Below are 7,241 nucleotides of genomic sequence, written 5' to 3' on the forward strand. Positions count from 1 at the left end.
TTATGGGTTAAAAGAAAATACATTTATATGGTAGCCTCCATATACCTCTCACTTCAGGTCTCCTTTAAGACCGATATGAAACAGCGGTGGAGCATTTGCTGCAGAGCAATTGAATCCTTGTTTTCTTCAGTAGTCAAATCGTGATTGCTTGCTCTGGGTAACGTCTCCAGTTTGTTTTGCACCTGTCTTGCAGTGTACAGTACAAATTGCATTTTCCCACGATTGCCGCTTTTCTAAATTTGGCTGCTAAATGCTTTGTTATTCAGATTAATCCGTGACCAGTTACTGGAAGGAGACTTTACAGTGAACATGAGGCTGCTCCAGGTAAGAATTACGATACTTAGGGAAAAGTAAAAGGTGAATTCTAACTGCATCCATGACGATAGGTGAAATAGTGTATAGAAGAAAAGTGCTGGACGGTGTACCTTTTTCACGGGGCAGATGTGCTTGCCACTGCAGTAGAGCTTGCTTCCTCTCCCTTCTGGATTTGGCGGGTGGGTGGGGTCAGTGAATTGTGACCATGTGAAACCCAAAGCAATATAGATGCCTAATGACATTTCCTATCATCCTTGCAGTACGGTAGAAATCCGTTTTGTGGTGGCCATACATCTCTCAACTTGGCCGATAGATCATCTGATTCGATAATTGTAATTGAATCGGATGAAAATCGGTGCTACCAAGAGCATGCCCAATCAATAATGCGACCAATTTCGAGCCCGGAATTGGTTGCATGTATTGATCGGACATGCTGCAAGATGTCTGGCCCTCATGGTCAATCAATCAATGTTGTAGGCAATGGAGGACTTAAGCTTGTATGGATAGGTGCACAGCTGCAGGCAAGCAGAGCTACAAAATAAGCCTTTGAATTTAAAAAGTTCAATTCCAAAGGTCATTTTTACATTGGTCAACATGTTTGTTTTGTTCAAATTGCCTCCTCCAGTTTTGGGTTTAGTTGTGCACTTGCCCCCACAGGCTCAGGACTACTAGTAGAGTAGTTTCTTGTGTACAACTGATGTCTAAGTGAATAGGAGCATTTAGCATTGCGCGATTACCGTCGATTGCATAAACGCGGCGTTCTGATCCCGATTTAACGCATCGTTTCGGCCGTCCCTAGAAGCCGCATGCAACGTCCAGGGACGGCTAGCCGGCGCGGCTATATGTCCCCCTGCGGGGACGAGAAACGCCGATCGCGACGATCTCTGTACCGCCGCCACGGAACGGGACGTCGCAGGACGACGCGACTTCCTGGCCACCCCAACGCCGCCTGCTGTCCGTGTGAACCGGCCCTTATGATGGCTCGCTATCTGCTTGCCTTGAACAGCAAATCTCTGTTCTCATCTAGAGAGGAGGTTTACTACTTCAATAGAGGCATGATGTAGTTTGGCATTTATTGTTCTTCCTAGTTTGTTTGTCAGATGGTCATACCTTACTGACCCACCCATCGGCTTCTTCCAGAAGGTAAAGGATGAGAGCTGCAATGGAGTATTCAGACCCATTAAAGTGGGCCCAAAATTCTTGCACGGGACATAATAAAAAGTCTTCATTCCACATATAAGTTGCTTAAAAGTGCAATGCTTTACTTACAAATTTGCTGCTGTGTTATTTTATTTAAACAGTCTTATCAGTAGCTGTGAATACTCTGCCTGGAAAGTCAATCCTAGTTAAAGTGAACCTGAAGGGGAAAAAGTGCCCCTAGGAGGTACTTGCCTAGGGAGGGGGATGTCTCTGGGTCCTAAAGAGGCTTCTTCCATCCTCCTCTGCAGAGAGGATCCAGTGCTGGGACCCCTGAAAGTCCGCTTGTTACCGCTGCGCACAGACGCATTAGCGGCCATCTTCTCAGAAATAGCTGAGCCCGATTGGGTCTGCTCCACTGTGCAGGTGTGAGCGGTCTGTGTCTGCAAAGCAGAGTGGCCCCGATCAGGCTCAGCTATTTATGCTGTAACTTGAGCAGGAAACCGCTACTGATCCTGCACAGGCAAATGTAAATATTTATGTCTGTGCGGGGGTGACGGTGCTGGAACGAGCTGGCTGAGGAGAATGGCTTCCCCCTCCCTAGTTAAGTATCTGCTTTTTTTTTTTTTGTTTTTTTTTCGTTACAGGTGTACTTTAAAGCTTTCGGTATTTTTTTTTTCTTTTTTTAGGATTTCCATAAATTGTAATTACATTTTTTCCCCTGTAAAGGTTATCGTGCAGTAGCTAATCCTTTAGAGCAGAGACGAAATTCTGAGTTGAGTTCCACTTTAACCTCCCTGGCAGTAACCCCGAGTCAGGCTCAGTGTTGGAAATCCACAGATCAGAGCGGTAACCCTGAGCTAGACTTGTGGTGACTGCCGCGAGGTGTATGCAGAGTATAGTGCAGCGGGCGTTTTCACTCCCCTCCCTTGGGATCCTGATGCCGGCAGTTACTCTTCTTCCTGTCCTCTGAGGCTCTGCAACCCCCTGGTAAGATCGCAGCCTGTCATGACGACAGACGGCAATCTCACTATAGGGTACAGTGCCACCCGAAGGACGGAAGGAGAACTGCAGCGCTGGATCCCAGGGCGGTGAGTAAGTGCAGGAGCTGCCTCAGGCTTTCTGGCAGCATAATTGTTTTGCGGTTTTAGGGTCTAAAAGCCTGCAAAAAAAATGCACCGCTTTTATACCCTAAAATCTGAAAATAATCATAACGCCGGGGAGGTTGATTCTACCCCCCCCCCCCCCCCCCCATGTTGCTTCTGTGCATTGTCTCTATTTATTTGTCTACCTTAAAAATTAGCTTTGTTCAATTTTTTGTGTATGTGGGTGGGGGGATATAGAAGATTTGTGTTGGCCTGTATGTTGGTCTCTAATAGGCTTTCTCTATTACCCTACAGGACTACCCTCTGTCAGATGGTGATGTCCTGCCCATCCTGAAAAAAGCGAAGGAACTTCAGGATTCCAAATAAGGGTGGGGGTGTACCGGACTCTGCTCTGGGCGGAGCCATCCTGGCTGACACTCCGCATGGTCACTTGGACACTTCGCTCACTTCAGCCTGGCAGGTTCAGCAGCTCAGTCACTGCTGATATTGGCTTAGGTGAGGACAGGTCAACTACCCCTGCACACTTGTGTTACATGGACAGACATGTTCAGTGAAGTGTTACTGTGTCAATCATGCCTTGAACACTCCTGATTGAGGGACTTTCCTTGTGGGCGCTTGGCCGGGACTCGCCGTGCTCCCCCACGTGCCTCCGTTTCGGCCTTTTCACGACTAGCCATTGCACTATAGACCTTTTTGACCTTGAAGTGGCTTTTGTGAAAGCATGTTTGGCACCTTGAAGTGCTCATCAGTGTATAACAGGTAATAGATGACTGGTAGTGATTAGTTGGAAGCGCCCGGCTGCTGAAGGGAACGCCCACGGTGGATCTAAGCTGCCTCGTCGCTGTGGCCCTGGGGCCACTGCCTGTAAAGTATTTCTTGATTTAAAGATCATGTTTCATTTCTTAAAAGAATATTTTACTTAGATTGTGTAAGGGCCAATTATTTTATGTGTTTTGTTTTGTATTACTTTTTCTATGTATGCTATTTCTTTTGAAACTGTTCCAGTGAAGTAAGGAATTGGGCAACTTAGGTACTTGTATATCTAGCCAATCTGCAAGCTCCAGGGTAAAGTTTTGTTCAGTAATTGTTACAGTGCATCAGGGGTCGGGTTCGGTCTTAAAACACACACAAGGAGACATGTGGCATGATGAAATAGAATGTGTATGTACAGTGGCAAGCACACACATAACTAGGCTGTGTTCCTTTTTTCTTTCTCTGCCTGAAAGAGTTAAACATCAGGTATGCAAGTGACGGTCTGTCCGGGTCGGGACCAGGTTAGACCCTAGTGTTGCCTGCATTGATAAGGAACCACAACCATAAAACACTTTCCTGTCTGTAAATTGCTTCGGAGAGCAGGAAAGAAATAAATAGGGTCAATAGTTCACAGATTTTAGCTCTGGTGTACTTTAATGAATGTGTCATTGAGAAGACCACGAAACAGTTAAAACTGTAAACTGTAAAAACTTAAAAAGTAGATTTAAATATAAATAGAAGTGTGGGATATCTTAAAAAAAGGTCATGTTTAGGAAGAGGAGGGTAGATATAATTGTTTATCTCATCAGTTTATGTTTACCTCAGATGTGGTTTAAGATGGCCATTAACAAAACCATTCTTCGAACAATCGATTATCCGATTCGATCATAATATCGATCGTTCGGACCCAATAACAGAAGTAAAGCTGGTATCCAGTTCAATCATCAATTAATGGAATGGATCTGAAAAATGGATCGATTCGATCAATGTTCGGATTGAATTGGAGAATGGATTGTCCGAAGAATTGTACTTGCCACTTTAATAATGATTTTCTGCAGAAAGATTCAATATAATCGCACAGCACTGGTCACCTTGATTTCTGTAGAGGAATGTTATTTAACTGTATCATACTTATTTGTTTTCTTTTTAGTATCTTTCATAAACTACCTGATTCCTATATGTGGATGATGTACACTGCTGATGTGGTACAGGCCTAGTTTAAAAAAGGAGAGAAAGAGATATGATTGTTCCCATAGCAACCAATCAACATTTCTTTCATTGTCAAGTCTACACTCAGGGCCTGAACACACTCAAAGGACACCCGAGGTGACGTGACATGATGAGATAGACAGGTGTATGTACAGTGCCACGCACACAAATAACTAGGCTGTGTTCCTTTTTTTTTCTTTCTCTGCCTGTAAAACACTAGGTATACAAGTGACAGTTCCTGTCCGGGTCAGGACTGGGTTGGACTATAGTGTAACCCTCACTGATAAGGAATTAAAGCCATAAAACACTTTTCTGGCAGAAAATGGCTTCTGAGAGCAGGAAAGAGATAAAAAGGTTCAATAATTCATACATTTTAGCTCTGGCATACTTCAATGAATGTGTCATTGAGCAGAGACAAACTTAAAAAGTAGATTTCAATATAAAATAAAACTGTGGAGTATCTAAAAATTGCATTTTTAAGAGGAGGAAAATGGATACAATTGTTTATCTCATGTTTATTTTCACCTCGGGTGTCCTTTAAGGTGCCCATACATCTAGCGACTTGGTGGCTGATCGACCATCTGATTCGATAATTATTATTGATTCGGATGAAAATCGGTGCTGCCAAGTGCATACCCGATCGATGATGTGACCAATTTTGTGCCAATCTTCTCGATCAAACATGCTGCAGGATGTCGGGCCATCGTGATTGGGCAGGTGCGCGGAGGTAACATACGATATCAGGACAAGTGATGAACGCAACAAATCCCCCAATGCTGTCCCCCCACTAATGTGCAGCAGCGTTCAATGTTCAGCAGCGGAAAGCAGTATTTTACCAATTTGGTGGAAAGCTGCTATTGGGGAACGTGCAATGGAATGAGGGGACCGGGAGAGGAGAAGGAAGGCTCTATAGGACCCAGAGCCTTCCCTCTCTGTAGGCAAGCATCTGGTTTATCTTTTTTTCTAGCTGTTCCCATTAACTTTAGCTTTTGTTTAAAGCTGAACACTAACTAACCACTCATTGTACAGGTGATGTACAGCAGATGTGAAATATGTATATTACTACCAATAGATTTGTAACGGTGTCCAGGCGGCCCTGTGGATTTGTGCTGCTCTGCTGAGGATTCCAGATCTTACACCAGCTGTTACAGTTGTAAAAAGAAAATGTACATAATGCTATTTATACCTGTGGTTACAGCAGACCTAAACATCTCCACCTCATCCAGGCTTGCATTCAATAAAGAATGATCAATTATGTTTAGGAATATAGTCAGGGATTGAATGCCAGGCTTGGGGTGCGTACACACGCACAATGATTGTCACCCGAAAGAATCGGTACTCGATCCCTAGGGGTGACAGTTTGGAGGCTGAGTGCTGTACAGATGCCTCACTCTACTATAGCAGAGCTATTGTACTGTCTTTATGGGGGCAGGTCACTTAGTGGTCACCTAGGACGGCTGTACACACACTAGCTTCTCGCCTGAGATGCCCACAAATAGCCTCCCTATTGTATAGAGTGTGGATGCAGCTTTATTAGCATTGCACAGTGCTGTCATTTTTCTAAAGGACAACTGTAGGGGAGTTGGGGAAAATGAGTTGACATTAAAGTCGGAAAACTACTGTGCCTGCACGGCTGTGTCTTCGCTCCCGCTGACGTCACCAGGAGGGTACTGCACAGGCACAGACCGTACTGTGCCTGTGCAATACACTCCTGGTGACGTCAGAGGGAGGGTGGGCGCGGTTGCGCAGGCGCAGTGGTTTTCAGACTTTAAAGTCGGAAATTCCAAAAGTGAACAGGAGGCGGGGCCTGGAGCATCAGTGAGAGGCTGCACAGGCACAGGATGTCTGCGGGGGACTATTAGAAGCCCCGGGTAAGTTCAACTCATTTTCCCCTGACCCTCCTACAGTAGTCCTTTAAGGGCGTGAACTTGATTACAAGATGACTCATTAATGAGTTGCTAAACTAACCTGTCTAATGTGCACGCAGGGGAGGGGCTTTGCCCTTGCTGTTTCAGCTGTAAAAGCTGCTCATGCTAGTCTTCCTGAATCACAGGAAATGGATGGGCAGAAGGCCAGATCTTTTGGCTGATAATTTATTTAACATATAGAGTCGCTCAGCTTAAAGGGAACCTTAACTGAACGGGGGGTATAGAGTTTTACTTACCTGGGGCTATTACCAGCCCCCTGCAGCAGTCCTGTGCCCTCGGCGCAGCTCTGGAATCCTCTGGTCCCCCGCTGTCACTTAGTTTCGTTTTTGACGACTCGCCAGTCGCCGGCCGCCATGCGTATTATTGGACGCATTCACCAATGCAATTAGCGCTATTGCGGACCGCAACGCGTACAAAATGCGCGTTGCCGCATTCCGCACGCGTAGATATGCGGCAACGCGTATTTTTGTACGCGTTGCGGTCCGCAATATCGCTAATTGCATTGGTGAATGCGTCCAATAATACGCATGGCGGCCGGCGACTGGTGAGTCGTCAAAAACCAAACTAAGTGACAGTGGGGGACCAGAGGATTCCAGAGCGGCGCCGAGGGCACAGGACTGCTGCAGGGGGCTGGTAATAGCCCCAGGTAAGTAAAACTCTATACCCCCCGTTCAGTTAAGGTTCCCTTTAAGGTGCCCATTAATGATACAATCTTGATTGTACAGTCTTACCACGTCTGTTATGAGGGACTGCCTAAAGTATTCATTTAAAATACATTCACTTAGTTTACCCT

General features: G+C 45.4%; 1 long non-coding RNA gene across 1 annotated transcript in view; it reads left to right on the top strand.

Annotated features, from left to right (window-relative positions):
- Window positions 1–6,134, top strand: part of LOC137528506 (uncharacterized) — a 50,546-nt gene extending 44,412 nt beyond the window's left edge. Inside the window, exons 2-3 of the long non-coding RNA XR_011023416.1 lie at window positions 267–324; window positions 2,853–6,134. This is a non-coding gene — a long non-coding RNA (uncharacterized lncRNA). The remainder of the gene's footprint in view (window positions 1–266; window positions 325–2,852) is intronic.
- Window positions 6,135–7,241: the final 1,107 nt, after the last annotated feature.

Source organism: Hyperolius riggenbachi, chromosome 8 (genome assembly GCF_040937935.1).
Source record: "Hyperolius riggenbachi isolate aHypRig1 chromosome 8, aHypRig1.pri, whole genome shotgun sequence".
Lineage (NCBI taxonomy): Eukaryota > Metazoa > Chordata > Amphibia > Anura > Hyperoliidae > Hyperolius > Hyperolius riggenbachi.